Genomic DNA, 19,714 nt, shown 5'->3' on the forward strand with positions numbered 1-19,714 from the left:
GGCAACCGGTCTCTAATCAACACCTTTCTAATATGATGCATATGATGCATGACGAAAAAGAAAAAATAAAATAAAGACAAACAACCTTGATTAGTAATCACATCAAATATAAGCAGGGAAAAGTCATAGAAAATCTAACAAATTAAGCTACCCGATTCAATTTATTAAATAGACCCGATCCCCTTGCATAAAAAGTGAACAAGGAATTTCAAAAATTTTGACAACACGCGTTTAATTCGACTCGACTCTCAAAAAGATGTCCCCAGCGGAGTCGCCAGCTGTAGCGACATAAAATTTGCTTGGGCACTAATTGAGGTGATTTATTGAAAATTGGAAAACTAAATTTCGATTTTATAAAAAAAGAGGAGTCACCACCGATCCTTTTTCCTAGGTGTAATCAGACACCTAATAAATCCTCTTTTTAACAAAAAAATTTATTTTTTGGTAAAAAGAAGGCCGAGTTTAGGTCTACGTCAAACTCTAGAGAAAAATAGGGTTCGGGAGTCGGTTACGCACGAGGAAGGTATTAGCACCCTCGTGACGCCAAAAAAATAGTATCTCATTAAACATGTGTCGTCTCAATTTTCAAAAACGCAAGTTCAATGCAACATTTAATCGTGATCCAATCAAAACACGAGAATTTTTATAATTTCGGTTTCTTTTAAGAAGGACATTCCTTTTTAAACATAAGCCGATTGACATTCACCCAACATAGCGATGAAATCGACGACTTAATGTTAAATCAATACATTGCCTTGCTTATTGAAATTAATTAGAAAGCAAGAATGAAAATTTTAAAGAAATAAAAAGCAAACTGATACAGAATAAGTAAGAAACAGAAAATAAAAGAGTTAGAAATACATCGAAGCAAATAATACACCTGACAATAATGTTAGAAATGATAACAATGCACGCAATATTAAATGCGATAATAATACTATTAATCACGAAATAAAAAGAGTGAATATACATATAAACGTATAATAATAGTAAGTAAGGTGATGAAAATATAATACTAAAAATACTGATAATGCTACTTATAAATATACATGATAATAGTATTAAAAACTATAATAATGCTACTTATAAATATACATGATAATAGTATTAAAAACTATATACATAATATATTAAAATATAATATTAAAATACATATACATAAAAGGGTAAAATGAATAATATGGAAAATAACCTTAATATAAATAATAATGAAACATTTTAAAATAAATAAGATGGAGTTTAAAAATAAGGTATATAAAATAATTTAAAATAATAAAACAATTTTAAATAGATAATACATGAAAACAAATTCAAAATCAAATATATGTAAAGCACTTCAAAATAAATAAAATATACGAAATAGCTTAAAATAAATGATACATAAAAATTTACAAATAAGTAATGTATAACAAATTTTAGAATGACAAAAAACAATAGTTTAGCTCAAATAACATTTAGAAAATATATATATATATAAATAGCTTGAGAATAATATAACAAGTTTAAAATAAATAATGTATAAAAGAAATCTAAAATAAAGAATATAAAATAGTTATATATATAAAATAGTTTTAGTTAGATAATATATATACAAAATTTAAAGAATATGATAAATGAAATAATGTATTAATATATAATAAGGTAGTCTAAAAATAAATAGAATATATAAAAAATAATATATGTAAGACGAATTTTAAAATAAACAGTATATAATAATTTATGATAATCAAACAAAAAAATACATATGAAAAAGTTTAAGCTGAATGATACAAAACTTGAAACAAATAATGCAAAATAATAAAATAATAAGCAACACAACAGTTTTCTAAAAAAATAAGCAAATAAATGAAGTAAATGAATTAAGGACAGGGATGAAAACAAGCTAAAATTTCGGGGTGCTCAATATAAAAACTGGAAAGTTAATCAAGGATCCGAACGAAGCGCATTAAAACTAGCAAGGACTAGATGGGAAAACATTCCCTTGGTTCCCTACGCATGTTCAGCAAGACAGCCCAAGGGACCGAATTAAAAAAAACCACACGAAATTTGAGGGCCAAATCAAAAATAATAAAAAAGAAATAAGCCTGATCAAGTGGTTCTACAAAATGGAGGGATTAAAAATGTAAATCACCCCTTTAAGGTGGGAATGCACGGATTCACACCCCACCCAGCTGTTCCATTCAATGTTTTAAAACCCATCTTTATTTTTTTTTAGAAAAAAAACAAAAAAGTTTTGAAACCTCTCATATTTTCCGACGAAGGCTCTTTCTCTGCCCACCGTGCCACCATGGCACCGGCGACCGACGGTGCACAGACAAGGGCCTTTCAGCCCCGTTTCGAAACCTCCTTTCCCTTTTTTTTAAAGAACTTTAAATCAGTTTTTATTTTTTTTTCAGAAATGGAGAAAATGATTAACAAACGAACATACAACCACTCCGTCGCCTTTTGGGACCCTCGGACACCGACTACGTCCGTCGACGAGGAGGGAGACCGATTCAGGTATTTTTCGTTTTCCTCTTCTTTTGATTTTCGTATAAAATATATGTAAAAATGAAAAGAATAGAATGAAATAAAGAGCAAAAAAAAAAAACTACCTTCAAAACTTTCTCTCTTTTTTATTGATAAGTATTTTTTTCTTTGAACAATCGGTCCCCCTTTTTACATTGATCTTTTCTTTTGGCTTTATAGCCGATTACATATGATTTCTTACTATCTCTGCTTGTTTCTGCTTCTATTTTGCGTGTTTCTCTGCTCTCTGTCTTGCTTTCTTTTTTTGTTCTCGTTTTGCAGGCCTAGACGGAAGCGATGGTGCAGAAGCTTGCCATGTTGGTACAAGCGATGTCAGGGGAGCTGACCTTCGGGCGTTGGACGTGCCGACAAAGCACGTGGGAGGGGGCAGTGGCTAGGGCGGCTCCTAGGGTTTGATTGAAAATGTTTTAGGATAGTGGCTGATGTGTATTGGGTAATTGGGTTTGGGGCTTAAGTTAGGTATTGGGTTTTGATATGGGTTGTAGTTTGGGTTTTAATTTTTGTAATTTGGATTTTAAAATTTGGACATTATTGGTTTATTTATTATAAGCCCAGGTCAAAATTGACCTATTACATTAATTTTGTATTAAGGTTAGCAACTAGTTGTATATTTTATTAAGCTTAGCAAGAGTTTTGATTTTGTTGCAAAATCGAATCCCTTTTTCGAAAGCATTGCTTTTATTATATTCAATGATTTTGTATGTTATGTGATGAATTATTATTTATTTTATGATATTTTATTTACTTTATAAATTATAATGTCAAACTTTAAATCCGGCCTAGACGTTATGGCTAAATATGGGAGTGTTACGACAATGGGTTTTACGGCACTTTTCTTATGCTAAATCATTTCGTATTATTTGTTACCAAAACTAGTCCATTTCCAGAAAAACTTATTTTTATGTACTTATTTAAGATATCCTTTAAAGTATTTGTAAAATTTGCAGCAGAAGTTTAAAAATTGTTATGTAACGCCCTAAACCTGGCCTAGAAGTGTAAATCGAATTCCGGAAATCACATTGATGATCGAAGTGATCGTGGGAAATTTTTAGTTTAACAAACCGAAAACATTACAGTATTTAAGTTTCGTAAAAACTCTTAGATATAAAGCTCCATTATTACAAAAATTTCAGTCCAAATATATAAATATTCCTATTTTTTTCTCAAAAGAAAGTACAATACCAATGACATTTAAGTGCGTAAAACATAAAACTTCATACCACATTTTTCAAAATAGTACTTACAGTCTAAGGGGTTTAATTATAAACTCAGAAACTGTAAAAACTATTAAAGCCTTTTTAAACCGAGACTATCTGAGACTTTTGGCATGCTGAGTCCAAGCTACAGAAACGGAAGTGTACCTGAAAGGAGAAACACCAATGAGGTGAGCTACACGAGCTCAGTGTGAGTTCGAAAATGATAGGTAAATGAATACCAAAATGTCACAAATAAAAAATATATAAATAAAACTTAATAGCAATTTGATATATGAACAGTCTTCACAAACAAATTAACGTATCAGTAATGAACCACCTCAAACTATAAGCAATTAGTCTCACAATCAGACAGAAAGACAGAATGCAAAATGGATGCAACAAATAATAAAAACCCACCCAACCAGCCAAATACCTCTCCGTCCCCCAATCACATCCCAAAAAGAACTAAAGCTCATCCAACCATGCACACCACATAGGACCTCGAAAGGTCCATCCAACCCTACACACCAAGTATGTGGACTAAGCCACTCAAATGTTAATATGCAACAGTACTGACATATATGTCGTACTGTGCATTGTGGTAAACCACTGTATAGACAAATTGCAGTTGAAACTGTCAGAACAGATCAGAGTCTCTTCTCTTCGCAACCAAACTCAAAAAGATTAATGCAAATGGTATAATGCATTCATTTAATTACCAAAACAAATCAGAGATTTAAACTATCTTTTGTTTTTGTTTTTGTTTTTTTTACACTAAAGCATTAATGAAAGCTCCACTGTTCGGTGGTGGTGCTTTAGCATAGCCACCCGCAATATATGTATAAAAAAGTTGACGTGAAATTAAGTTAATTAGTGCGTTTGCAATATTTTGTAAAGAATAAAATCAAAATAAAATGAAGGAATTTATTAATATATAATTTCATTTGGGTATCCTAACAACCATTGATTCCTATTGCTGACATAATTTTTTTTACATTCACAAAGTCACCCTCATATCTCCAAATGCTCAACCACATATTAAATCATCCAAAAGAGAATAAAAATATCTTAAATAACTAAAAAAGCACTCAATGAAAACCACTATAATATAAGAAAATAAGAGCATAATACAAAATTTAACATTAGCTAAAACAAATCATGAATTGAAATGTTGTAAATAATTCCATTAAAATCTTGGAGTAGTGCTAACACCTAGAATATAAATAGATTTAGTCGTCATTTATAGGTAATTAAAAAAATGAATTAAGCAAATAAATAACAATTAAAACAATTTAACAACGTATCTATTGAAACCAAACGATTACCCCTACCGTATAATTATAGGAATTAACCAACTTATGAACAATCATACAATTTTACAGTCGATACCAAAACATCAGCGAAAAAAAGCCCACATGTGTCGCATTTTACTCTTTAAAAACAACTAAACTCCTATATGCAGCATTAAACTTATCCGAAAACAGCAACAAAATGTGCACACATATGCCGCCTTTACTCTACAAAAACAGCAGCAAAAAGTTTGTTACAATCGCTGAGTATTTTCATGAAAAATCAACATGCAATCAGCAGCCCAATTCGGCACAAAACGACAAACAACCACGACGTATTTAGTGAAAAAAAATTCGTATACAAACATGGCATGTTAACAGCAGCCACATTAGCGTAAAATGGCAGCAATATATGACTTAAGTGCGGTACACACATATACGATATAACTTTAACAAAGTATCACACACACGATCGCTAGGACACACACCTTAAAAACGTGATTCCAACTTTATCGGATGTAATTCGTGCAACCCTATACCAAATCAATCGCTAATCACAAATGTCAGAAACACACAAAATATGTCAAATTTTAAGGAAACAAATCAGAAATTTAATAACGAAAAAGAAGAGTTTCCAAACACACACCTTAGACGCGATAGCAAACACTAGATTCGTTCGATTCGCTTCTCCAAACCGATTCAAAAACCTTAATGGAAGCCACTACACACAAACAACTATAACTAAAGATTTGACACCTACTTCTCAAGTTATGAGACTGAAAACATTGTAAAAGGTAAAATTCTCAAAACGAAGAATCCTAAAATAAGTTTTATGATCAAAACCCTAAACTTGAGAAAATAAAAATTGAAAAAAGAATAAGAAAAAAGAACGTGAACTAGGAACAACGGGAGAACGTGGGAGGGAGAGAAATAAAAAAGAACGTGCAACACTCCTTTTTTCCTTTTTTGGGTTTTTTATACTCAAAATAAAAATAAACTAAAATAGTTAAAACTAATAAATATTTTAGCAAATAAAAAAATCTAAAATAAAATTACTACCTTAAATACACACGAATGTTTGAACCTAGAATCCAAAGGTAAACTAACACACAACAACCAACCACCAAACCAACAGGCCCATTCTGACATTAAAATGCGAAAGTAAACACAATAGATCAATCTACTCACTACCCCTAACCACAAAGCTCAGAATTTCTAACCCTAAAATCTGAGGTGTTACATGTTTTATTCAAAAACTAGCTCATGTTTTCAAAAAACATTTATTCACATAAAGTGTTTTTGTCAAACGTTGCAGGATAGAAAGCAAAAAAAATCCAAAAGTTAAAAACCATAGAGTCCAAATAGTCCCAAAAATTACAAACTTTCAAGAAAATCTAGAATTTGAAATGAGACCGTTATTACTAATAAAAACAATTTTCTGACGAGTGGTCACCACTGAGCCTTCGTCGCACCGACCAGCCTATGCCTGAGGATTACCTGAACAGAACAAACAAACAGATGTGAGTTTTCGTAAACTCGGTGTGTAACCCAACAAAGATAGTCATGCAAATATACATAGAATTCTCATATGCAGAACATATACAGATATGAATTTAAGTCCTTAACAGAAACATATGCCAGAATCAGATAATCAGATCAGATATATAGAATCCTACCCCCATCCTCTACACACCATCTCCAACCATCCCATCTACCATGTGGGTTTTAAAACACCCACTCATCCCTACACACCATATAATGTTTAAATGACACATAATAGAATAATATGCAGCTGTGCTGTCAAAATAAGGGTGAAATGTCTCCTCACATAACACTTCCTCCAATAAACATATACCACCCCATATATAGATATAGAAATATAGATACAAATATACGGAAACAAATATACAGATACAGATATACAGATACAAATATACAGATACAAAAATACAAATATTGATACATGTTTTTACCAGTTAATCAAACATACATATCAGATTACCTAACTCAAGTTGGTATATCAGATTATTAGATCACAAGCTTTAAGGTTTCGTTAGCTCTTACCGACCTTACGAAAGGCCTACAATCGATCAGAAAGGCTCATGTGACCCTAGGGAAAATCTCCAGATTTTGGGCCCATATGCCCAATTCAGCCTAGCCTGTGTAAACCCGAATTCGTCGCCAGAATAAGGTTACGAAGTATTACTGAAGTTTACAGATCAAATAAACAAACATTTCATATCATATAACATTCATTGCAGAAACCCATTAAAATTAAACATATTGTCTCTTATACGAGCCCTCGAAGCGCAAAATACGAGTTAGAAACAAGTTGAGACTAAATCGGTACTTAAAGAATTTTTCTGAAAGCATGAAAATTTTTCAAAGATGGAGGAGACATACGACTGTGTGGTCAGGCCGTGTGGGCATTCGAAATAAGGACACATGGCTGTATCCCAGCCCGTGTCCTTGCCCGTATAACTCTCTTACTTGGGTCACACGTCCAAGTCACATGCACATGTGCTAGGCTGTGTTGAGCATACTGACTTGCGGAATTTTAAAGATACAGAGGACACACAGCCGTGTCACTTGGTCGTGTGTCACACAAAGCTAAGACACACGCCCGTGTCTCTGCCTATGTAGACAAAAATAGGTCATTTTCTAAACCATATTTCTCACCCAAATTAACATCAAACTAAACACAACAATTTGTATATCAACAAGCCATAATAAGGCATACAAATCAAGCCAAAATCAAGTCTTAAACATGAAATATCATCACATACAACCAATGTGCCCTTAGGTGTAACGCCCTAAAAAGCCCTTATGTATTTATTTTTGTATGTTTGTGACACAAGTTATGAATCTACTTCAGTGGTTAAATGTTTTGGGTGTGGGGGAGAGGTCTCAAGTTCAAGCCTTAGCTTGGGCAGATTTTTGTTTTTAAAAGAATAAACCCCAATCTCTAATCAGTAGACTTATAAATAAATTTTGGTAAAATATGTCAGAATGGGCTTGCTAGTCTAGTGGTTAGGTGGAGTGTTAAATCGCTGGAGGTCTGAGGTTCGAATTTCTGCGCGATGAAGGGGATTTATTTTTACAGTTTGAACCGTATGAGTGTTGTAGTTTCACCAAAATTCTAAGTATTTCAAGAGTGTGGGGATGTTGTGGCTGATTTTTAGGAGGATAATGAGGGGGTTCTTCGATAGTTGTGGGATTGGTGGAGGAAAATAAGGAATTTGAGGTATAGTGGTAAGTAGACGGTTTGTGGAGGGATAGTAGGAGAGTTTTTAGGATCGAATTAGGGGAGGTTGAGGATTATCCAGATCTAATTTCATTTTTTTTTTGCTATTTTGAAAATCCCCAAAGTGTTCATCTTTCTTCTGACAGCTATTCTACCTTCTCATTGCCAAAATATTGTGATTTTCTTTCTTTTTGATCTTTATTTGCTTTCTTCCCCACCTTGCTGCCGAACTTTGGTACTTCTTACACCACTCTCCCTTTCATTCTCTATATTCATATAGTTCTTCAACAAGACACTGAGTATTATGCATGCAGTAAGTCCAATTTCGATTTTGGCTTTGGTTTCTCTCAACTTTCGATCGACTATTATTAGTTCTTTGGTGCCAATTTTTACTATTCGACTTTCTGCTGATTGTTTTCCCCTCTCCGTCTTTTCTTCTTCTTTTGTTGTTTGCAGCCAAAATTCCCCACTTGCTATTGTTTTCTCCTCCTTTACTCTTGAGTGCGTTTCGTTTTTCTCTTTTGTGCAAACCGGTAAGGGGTAAATTGTTAACACTGTTTTGATTAAGTAATTTTCGGTAAATTAACTATGGGGTTTTAGCAGCAGCATGTCATGTGGATTGAGACCCCCTTCGTACTGATTCTTAGCAAGTCAATTGGAAACCTTGCAGTAAGTGTTTATTACTTTATAGATGAGACCGTTGATTTCGGGATTTGTTGTTTAATCATAAAGGAAGATTGATTATAGTGGGATTGGTCAATTGTAGGTATTGAAGTGCTCTAGAGGGCTTAAGTATCGCAACACTACAGGTGCGTAACTATAACACTGTAAACAAGAATCGACGAAAAGTTGAAAAGTGAGGTTGTTGACACTACACAGGCGTGTGGTTGTCCGTGTGGTAGGTAATGTGATTGAACACGGGTGTGTGATCAACGAGGCTGGCCATGTGCGATACACAGGTCAGACCAAATTGGAACGTGTAGGCCACGAGCATGTGGGCCCACACAGATAAATCACACCATCGTGTGGGATTTTTGGGCCAAGCCGTGTGATTCACACAGCCAAGGCCAATTTGGGCTATGTGGGCCACACGGGCGTGTGGGCTCACATGGGCGAACATTATGGGCTTGTAGGCCCATTTTCACTGTTTTATTGCTAAGGTTGCATAAGTCGCTCGAGTCAACTGTGGACCTACTGTAGGGTCTGTAAGCTTACCTAAATCCCTAATTAATTAAAATAATTGTATGAATGATATGATTAAGCATGATGATGTTCCACTGATTGATACTGTATACCCTGTTTACATGCATGATATTATGTGATAGCATGTCATATTTGTATATTGCATTGCATTGGGTTGGGGGAAATACAATGTTCGAAAGAAGTGTACTGAAAGGCCTAGAGCCTAATTTACTGACAGCTCAACTGCAAACTACTGTCTAGTGCTGCATCCGGTGCTTTTTGGAGTGTAGGGATGGGTGGGTTAATTATATCCCCACATGGAGTGTAGGGTTGGACAGAGTTGGAGTGTAGAGGCTGGCTAGGTAGGATTTGATAGTGTATAACTGTTACTATACTGAATATTAATACTGTAATGGGCTTGGGACCAGATTATGATTACATTCTGACTGCTTATTTATATGGGGATTACACCCTGGGTTTACTTAAACTCACCCCTTTTGTTTAATCTATTCATGTAATCCTTAGACATAGAAGGGCCAGTGCGACGAAGGACTTAGTGTTGGCCACACCTTTTCTGTTACGTTGTTTATTAACTATTTATGATTTTACTTTTAATTGGGATTATTTTGCTGTAATATGGCCTCTATGGATTTTTACTTAACTTGGGATTTGCATTTTTGGTTTATTACTGCTAGCAGTAGGAAACGACACGGGTTTTCAAAAAGATAGATGTTTTATCAAAAATACCACAAATACGCAATTTGTTTTAAGAGCTTCCGTATTGAATACACGTTTTGAAAACACTCGACTGATTAAATAACTCGAGATTAGAAGTAATAGGTAATAATACAACGTTTCTAAAAGAAAATTATTTTTGGGCGAAGTTACGATTTTCAAACATACTACCATGTAACATCGTCTAATCCGAGAATAACGTCCAGACCGGGTTTGGGGTGTTACATTTAGTGGTATCAAAGCCAGGTTACAAAACTTAGCTGTGGATTTGAGTTCCAAAAAAAATTTGTTTTTAACTGATTTCTGAATATTGGAATATTTGTACTGAACGTATGGTACATTAAGACTCTAGAGCCAATTCTGTAAGTTCTCTATAACTGTTATATATTTTTGACTGGAACTGCTATAGGTAGTATATACTGAGACTACTATAGATGGACTGTACTGAAAACAACTTAATATAGTGTACATTGAGACTGTAGTTAAACTGATAGACACTGCATTGTATGAAAATGAACTCTGAATTACTGATACTTTTCTGCATAAAAATTTTGTTAATAATTACTAAAACTATAAAATGATGCATAAAACTATTAATACAGATAAACGCGATTAGATAATGAGTGCACGAGGTACTCGTGGACAAGGTATAAGAAGTCGTGGTAGAGGTCGTAGAAGGGCTTGAGCTGGGTCTTCTTCACTAGGTGGTATGCCGAATTTCGACACTAGTGAGACGCCGGTGTCGCCTATTAGAGAAATTGGGTCTGGGTCTAGGTCTAGGTCTCATGATCGAGCGGCTGGGGACGACCCACTGTCCTAGGCGATGTTGAGGATTTTAGAGTGGGTCACTAGGTCCAATACTAGAGTTGGAGGCCGAGGGTCAGTTACAAAATGACTCCGGTCTAATGGAGCTGAGATTTTTAAGGATGTTGTTGGGATCGCCACTAATGTGGCTGAGTACTGGATTGAGTCCACAGAAAAGATCATGGATGATCTGGACTACACCCTTGAGTAAAAATTAAAAGGCGTAGTATCGCTGCTACATGATGAGGCATATCAGTGATGGCTCACTGCTAAGGAGGGCACTCAGCCTGATCGACTTGCTTGGGAGTTCTTCATGACCACTTTCCATGGGAAGTATGTGGATACTAGTTATATGGATGCCCGTAGGAGGGAGTTCCTAAATTTGACTCAGGAAGATAGATCAGTGGCCGAGTATGAGGCCGAATTTCTAAGATTGAGCCACTATGCGTGAGGTATGGTGGCGACTGAGTACGAACGATGTCTCACTTTAAGGATATCCTCAAGAATAATCTAAGGGTTTTGATAGCTCCAGAGAGAGAGTGAGATTTTGCTGCATTGGTTGATAAGGCAAAGATCACCGAGGAAGTAAAGCGAGTTGAGCGTCAGAATCGAGAGAGGGGTAAGAGTAAGAGGGATTCGAAACCCTCAAGTTCCATTTAGAGTCTTAAGAAAAAGGCCAGAGTGGATGGGCCGGTCAAAGTTGGGGCTCCTATTGCTATTACTGGACAGCCGTCGTGTACTGATTGTGGTAAACGCCATCTAGGCTAGTGTTGGAAAAGGACTGGGGCATGCTTGACGTGTGGTTCTTTGGAGCACTATATTAGGGGTTAACCACGGAGGGTCGATTATATGCAAGCTCCAGGTAATAATACTGCACAGCCACCGAAAGTTGTTCAGTAGCCAATGAGAGGTCGTGGTCAAGCTAGAGGAGGAAATAGTTTGGGCCGTGATAGAGAGCATAGAGTAGAGGTACTGGTCATACTAAAGCGAGGCAGCTAACTCTAGTTCATGCTACACATCGTCGAGAGGATGGAAATGCTCCAGGCGTCATCACATGTATGTTCTTTATTTATAATATACATTATACTGCATTGATAGATATAAGATCCACTCACTCCTATATAGCTTGTACCTTTTCTGAAAACTTGAATGTACGGGTTGAGAGCACTATAAGTGAGGTCACTGTGTTGAGTCCGTTGGGGCAATCAGTAAAGGTAAATAAGGTGTTTAGAGATGTTCCTTTAAAGGTTCAAGGGGCTATATTTCTGACTAATCTAATAGAACTGTCTTTCAGAGAATTTGATCTGATACTGGGAATAGATTGGTTGGTCAAGCACCGAGTGAGCTTAGATTGTGCCATAAAACGGGTTGTACTGAGAACTGTAGAGGACAGGAAGGTAGTCGTAATTGGAGAGTATTAGAACTACTTATCGAATGTGATTTCTACATTGTGGTCTGAAAAGTTGGTTCGTAAGGGATGTGAGGCGTATCTGGCCTACATCAGTGTTCTAGATTCGAAAGATTCTTCGGTTAAGGATATCAGGACGGTTAAGGACTTTCCTGACATTTTTTCTGAAGAGCTACCTAGGTTACCTCCGAATCGTGAAGTAGAGTTTGGGATTGAGCTCCTTCCTGGTACAGCTTTGGTGTTCATCACTCCTTATAGAATGGCACTAAAAGAGCTAGTGGAGCTTAAGGCTCAGATTCAAGAGTTATTAGATCATAGGTTCATCAGCCCTAGTGTGTCTCTGTGGAGAGCACCAGTTCTATTCGTGAAAAAGAAAGATGGATCCATGCGTATGTGTATCGACTACCGACAGCTGAATAAGTTAACTATGAAGAATAAGTACCCTACCAATGATAGACAATTTGTTTGACCAGTTACAAGGGGCTTCAGTTTTCTTCAAGATTAACATCCGATCAGGATATCATCAGTTGATGGTTAAGGAGACAAATGTGCACAAAACAGTATTTAGGACTCGATACGATCACTACAAGTTCCTAGTGATGTCATTTGGACTGGAGAATGCACCAGTAGCTTTCATGGATCTGATGAACCGAGTGTTCCAGCCCTATCTGGATTAGTTCGTAGTAGTATTTATTGATGACATACTGGTGTATTCAAGGACTGATGATGAACATGATAAACACCTCAGAGTGATTCTATAGGTTCTGCGAGAGAAACAACTGTACGCCAAGTTCAGTAAATGTAAGTTCTGGCTATGTGAAATAGCATTTCTAGGATATGTGGTTTCTGCTGAGGGGATTAGAGTTGATCCTTGAAAGATTGAGGCTGTTTTGGATTGGAAGTAGCCTAAGACTGTACCTGAGATTTGAAGTTTTCTGGAACTGACAGGGTATTATCGACATTTTGTAGAAGGGTTTTCATTGATTGCTGCACCTTTGACTAAGCTGTTACATAAGGGTGTGCCATTTAATTGGACTGATGCACAACAAGAGAGCTTTGAGAAGCTCAAAACTATACTGATTGAGGCCCTTGTTTTGATACAGCCAGAGTCTAGAAAAAAGTTTATTGCCTACAGCGATGCATCACATGTCAGTTTGGGATGTGTATTGATGCAAGAGGGTAGGCTGGTAGTGTATGCGTCTCATCAGTTTAAGACTCATGAGGTGAATTATCCGACGCATGACCTAGAGTTGACCGTAGTGGTGTTCACATTGAAAATTTAGAGGCATTACCTATATGGTGAAAAGTGTATCATCTACACGGATCACAAGAGTCTCAAGTATCTCCTCACTCAGAAGGAGATAAATCTTAGGTAGCGTAGATAGATTAAGTTGCTTAAAGACTACGACTGTACATTGAATACCACCCTGGTAAGACCAATATGGTGGCCGATGTACTGAGCCATATGGTTATGACTGATTTGAGGGCGATGTTTGCTCGCCTCAGTTTATTTGATGATGGAAGTATGCTAGTTGAGCTTCAGGTTAAGCCTACGTGGATTGAACAGATTAAGGGTAAGCAGTTGGAAAACAAATCTTTGGGTCTTCGTTTTCGATAGGTTGAAAGTGGGCATACTGAGGACTTTGGACTGAATAGTGAAAGGGTACTCTATTTCCGTGGGAGAATCTGTATACTGAAATACACTGAATTGAAGTAGTTGATACTGAGAGAGGCACATAGTAGCCCTTATACTATGTATCCTGGTAGAAATAAAATGTACAGAGACCTTCGTGAGTTATACTAGTGGCCAGGACTTAAACGAGAGGTTACTGATTTTGTGGGTAAATGTCTGACTTGCCAGCAGGTTAAGGCTGAGCATCAGTTACCTTCGGGTTTGTTGCAGCCAGTTAAGATTCCACTTTAGAAGTGGAAGCGAGTGACTATGGACTTCGTTAGTGGTTACCCCTCACACCCTCTACGAAGGATTCTATTTAGGTCATCGTGGATCGATTGACTAAGTCTGCCAACTTCAAACCTATTCATACTGACTACACTCTGCAGAAGCTGGCTAAGTTGTATATGTCTGAGATAGTGAGACAGCATGGGGTACTGGTTTCAATAATATCTTATAGGGATCCTCGCTTCACATCTCAGTTCTGGAAGAAGCTACATGAAGCTCTAGGTACTAGATTGGACTTCAGTACTACATTCCATCCTCATATAGAAGGTCAACAAGAGAGGGTGATTCAGATACTGGAGGACATGTTAAGAAGTTGCGTGATTGATTTCTGTGGCAGTTGGGAGGAGTGTTTTCCGCTAGCAGAGTTTTCTTATAACAACAACTATCAGTCTAGCATTTAGATGGAACCTTACGAGGCATTATATTGCCGTAGATGTCGCACACCTTCATGTTGGACTGAGTTGGGCAAGCGGCGTATCCTGGGCCCTAAACTGGTTTCTGATACCAAGGATAAAGTTAGACTAATTTGGGACCGACTAAAAATGGCATCTGATAGGCAGAAGTCCTACGCAAACCTGAAGAAATGTGAAATTGAATATTCTGTGGAAGACTCTATTTTCCTTAAAGTCTCGCCATGGAAGAAGGTACTGAGATTTGGTCGTAAGGGTAAGTTGAGCCCTAGATTCATTAGACATTATTGTAGCCTGAAGCGTGTAGGACCAATTGCCTACCAGTTAGAGTTACCTCCGGAGCTAGATCAGATTCACGATGTATTCCACGTCTCAATATTGAGGCGCTACCGCTCTAATCCTACGCATATTGTTCTTATTGAGGAGATCGAGGTTAGGCTAGATATGACCTTTGAGGAGGAGCCAGTTCAGATATTGAAGCGAGATGTAAAATTTCTAAGAAGAAAATCCATCCCATTGGTTAAGTTTCTTCGGCGTAATCATAGCTTTGAGGAGGCCACATGGAAGCCTTAGGATGCGATGTGGCAATAGTATCTTCATCTATTCTGATCAAGTAAAATTTCGAAGCTGAAATTTGCTTTTAGAGGGTAGAGTTGTAACGCCCCAAAAATCCCTTATGTATTTATTTTCGTTTGTTTGTGACACGAATTATGTATCTGCTTCAGTGGTTAAGTGTTCTAGGTGTGGGGGAGAGGTCCCAAGTTCAAGCCTTAGTTGGGGTAGATTTTTTTTAAATGAATAAATCACTATCTCTAATCAGTAGAATTATAAATAAATGTTGGTAAAATATGTTAGAATGGGCTTGTTGGTCTGGTGGTTAGGTAGAGTATTAAATGGTTAAAGGTTTAATGTTCGAATCTCTACGCGATCAATGGGATTTATTTTTATTGCTTGAAGCATATGAGTGTTGTAGTTTGACCAAAATTCTGAGTATTTGAGAAGTGTGGGGATGTTATGGCCGATTTTTAGGAGGATAATAAGGGAGTTCTTCGGTATTTGTGGGATTGATGGAGGAAAATAAGGAATTTGAGGTATTGTGAGAAGTGGACGGTTTGTGGAGGGATAGTAGGAGAGTTTTTAGGGTTGAATTAGGGGAGGTTGAAGATTATCCAGATCTGATTTCATTTCTTTTTGCTATTTTGAAAATCCCCAAAATGTTCCTCTTTCTTCTGACGGCTATTCTACCTTCTCCTTGCCGAAATATTGTGATTTTCTTTCTTTTTGATCTTTATTTGCTTTCTTCCCCACCTTGCTGCCGAACTTTGGTACTTCTTGCACCACTCTCCCTTTCATTCTATTTATTCATATAGTTCTTCAACAAGACACTGAATATTATGCATACGGTAAGTCTAATTTCGATTTTGGCTTTTGTTTCTCTCAACTTTCGGTCGACTATTCTTAGTTCTTTGGTGCCAATTTTTACTATTTGACTTTCTACTGATTGTTTTCCCCTCTCCGTCTTTTCTTCTTCTTTTGTTGTTTGCAGCCAAAATTCCCCACTTGCTACCGTTTTCTCCTCCTTTACTCTTGAGTGTGTTTCATTCTTCTCTTTTGTGCAAACGTTAGCCACTCGTGGGGTAAGGGGTAAATTGTTAACACTATTTTGATTGAGTAATTTTTGGTAAATTAACTATGGGGTTCTAGCAGCAGCATGTCGTGTGGATTGAGGCCCCCTTCATACTGATTCTTAGCAAGTCGATTGGAAACCTTGCAATAAGTGTTCTTTGCTTTATAGATAAGACCGTTGGTTTCGGGATTTGTTTTTTAATCATAAAGGAAGATTGATTATGGTGTGGAATTGGTCAATTATAGGTATTGAAGTGTTCTAAAGGGCTTAAATATCGAAAACACTATAGGTGTGTAACCGTAACACTATAAACGGGAATCGACAAAAAGCCAAAAAGTGAGGCTGTTGACGCTACACGGGTGTGTGGCCGTTCATGTGGTAAGCTGTGTGATTGAACACGGGTGTGTGATCAACGAGGTTGGCCATGTATAATACACGGGCTGGGCTGAATTGGACCGTGTAGTTCATGGGCGTGTGGGCCTACACAGATGAACCACACGAGCTTGTGAGATTTTTGGGCCATGTAGGTCACACGGTCGTGTGGGCCTACATGGGCGAGCATCGTAGGTTTGTAGGCCCATTTTCACTGTTTTATTGCTAAGGTTGCACGAGTCACCCAAGTCGACTGTAGACTTACTGTATGGTCGATAAGCTTACTTAGACCTCTAATTGATTGAAATGACTGTATGACTGATATGATTAAGCATGATGATGTTCCACTAATTGATACTGTATGCCCTGTTTACATGCATGATATTATGTGATAGCCTGCCATATTTGTATATTACATTGGGCTGAGGAAATACAATGTTTGGAGGAAGTGTACTGAAAGGCCTCGAGCCTAATTTACTGGCAGCTTAGCTACAAACTACTGTCTAGTGTCGCATCCGGTACTTTTTGGAGTGTAGGGATGGGTGAGTTGATTATATCCCCATATGGAGTGTAGGGTTGGACGGAGTTAGAGTGTAGAGGCTGGCTGGGTAGGATTTGATACTGCATAACTGTTACTGTACTGAATATTGATACTGTAATGGGCTTAGGCCCAAACTATGATTGCATTCTGACTGCTTGTTTATATGGGGATTACACACTGAGTTTACATAAACTCACCCATTCTGTTTACTCTGTTTAGGTAATCCTTAGACATAGGCGAGTCGGTGCAACGGAGGACTCAATGGTGGCCACACATTTTCTGTTACGCTGTTTATTAACTATCTATGATTTTACTTTTAATTGGGATTATTTTTGCTGTAATATGGCCTTTATGGATTTTTACTTAACTTGGGATTTGCATTTTTGGTTTATTACTGCTAGTAGTAGGAAAGGACACGAGTTTTCAAAAATATAGATGTTTTATCAAAAATACTACAAATAGGCAATCTGTTTTAAAATCTTCCGCATTGAATAAATGTTTTGAAAACACTCGACTGGTTTGGGGTGTTACATTTAGCACCTCAAATGAAAACTTAATAACATGTCAACCAAATATCCAAATTTACCTAGATAACCAAATGCATATATGCATAATTGTACCAATTATACTATTTCAAAATCAATCATCAATATACCTATAAGTTTTCCATCATTTAACCATATCAAACACACATTAAATATGATAAGGCCACATATATAAATATATCAAAATATACCAAACACAAGCCATTCAAATGGCTAGTCTTAACAAAACATTTATATACCAACATTGGCCAAATTAACCTATACATGCCATTATAACCAGGATTAATTTACTAAAAGTACCAAAAGAGCCGATGGATAGTGTGAAATAGCTCTGACCAGTTTCCAACTCGTACGAGCTTTTGAATTACTATAAAACATGGAAAATAACACAAAGTAAGCATTTTAAACTTAGTAAGTTCGTATAATATAGAATTTAACTTGCCATATTTCCATAAAATAGGTAAGTAAATATAGCATATCTCAATCCATTTGGCCAAAAGCCTAAACACATGATCACAACATATTAGCCATGAAAATCACATATAAGATCCAACACACATGGTTGAATTCATCAAATAATCATATTTCAGTATTTCATGTAAATACCGGTAATAGAATATATTAAACTCATATAATTTCGTAATAGAACTGTACTCGTTAAACCATTTAAAATATCGTTAGATACACGGGTGGTACACCGAGGTGTACTGAACTGTAATCCGTCAATTCATATTCATATATGTTCATACGAGCTGTAAACGGGAAGCTCCTCTGAGCTGAATAACGGGAAGCTCATGTGAGCTAAATAACGGGAAGCTTATGTGCGCTAAGTGTCAGAAAGCTCATGCGAGCTGAGTATTAGGAAGCTCATTAAAGCTGTGGTGTGTCTGCAACACATGCAGTACTTCAACCAAATTGGTAACCCTAATGACATGTCTTTATATCCTACAAATTCCTACGATTCAAACGGGACTCGGTAATCTTCAGATATACAACCGGTATTTATTCATGGCAATTATACAATTCACAAACAATAATTCAATTTAACACATATAAATGTACAAATTAATTACACGAACTTACCTCGTCAAGTTTACGTAGATACGAAGACGACTAATTCGATATTTTTCCTTTGCCTCGATCTAACTTCGTACTAGGTCTAACTGGATCTATATGAATGAATTTAACTTAATGCAATATAATTCATATTCAATTTAGTCCAACAACACATTTTTGGAAAAATTACTATTTTGCCCTATACTTTAATTTATTACAATTTAGTCCCTAGGCTTGGAAAATAACTTTCATGCAATTTAATCCTTACTCAGGCCTAGTCAATTTTTATAAATTTTAATAGCAGCCCATATAATTCACAATTTCACAATTTTACTATAAATTTATCATCTTTTTCAATTTAATCCCTAATTGATAATTTCATCAAAATTCTCTTTACAAAAGTTGTTTATTTAACAACAACCTTTCATTTTCTATCATAAAGCTTTAAAATTCAAGCATACTCATCAATGGAAAAACCTTAATACTTTAACAGTTTTGCAAATTAATTCCCGAGTTAGCTAGATTAAGCTATTACGATCTCGGAAACATAAAAATCATTAAAAACGAGACAATACATACTTAATTAAGCAAAACAAGCTTGCTAATATCTCAAGCTTCTATGGATAGGTTTTTTTTATTTGGTGCTAGATAATGATAATATATTTTTTTTATTTTATTTAATATCACTTTAATTGATAATTTCCAAAATTAATGTAACAACCCGATTTTGGGTCTAGTCAAACTAGTGGTTTCAGAACCATGAATCCGACGTAGAAATATTATTTTTATTATATTTTTATGGTTTACAATTTTGTG

At 36.1% G+C, this 19,714-nt stretch overlaps 1 long non-coding RNA gene across 1 annotated transcript; it reads left to right on the forward strand.

Annotated features, from left to right (window-relative positions):
* The first annotated feature begins 1,774 nt into the window (after positions 1-1,774).
* Positions 1,775-3,179, forward strand: LOC121208468 (uncharacterized). The gene is made up of 2 exons (XR_005903518.1): positions 1,775-2,499; positions 2,791-3,179. It is a non-coding gene; the product is annotated as an uncharacterized lncRNA (long non-coding RNA).
* Positions 3,180-19,714: the final 16,535 nt, after the last annotated feature.

This window comes from Gossypium hirsutum, chromosome A10 (genome assembly GCF_007990345.1).
Source record: "Gossypium hirsutum isolate 1008001.06 chromosome A10, Gossypium_hirsutum_v2.1, whole genome shotgun sequence".
Lineage (NCBI taxonomy): Eukaryota > Viridiplantae > Streptophyta > Magnoliopsida > Malvales > Malvaceae > Gossypium > Gossypium hirsutum.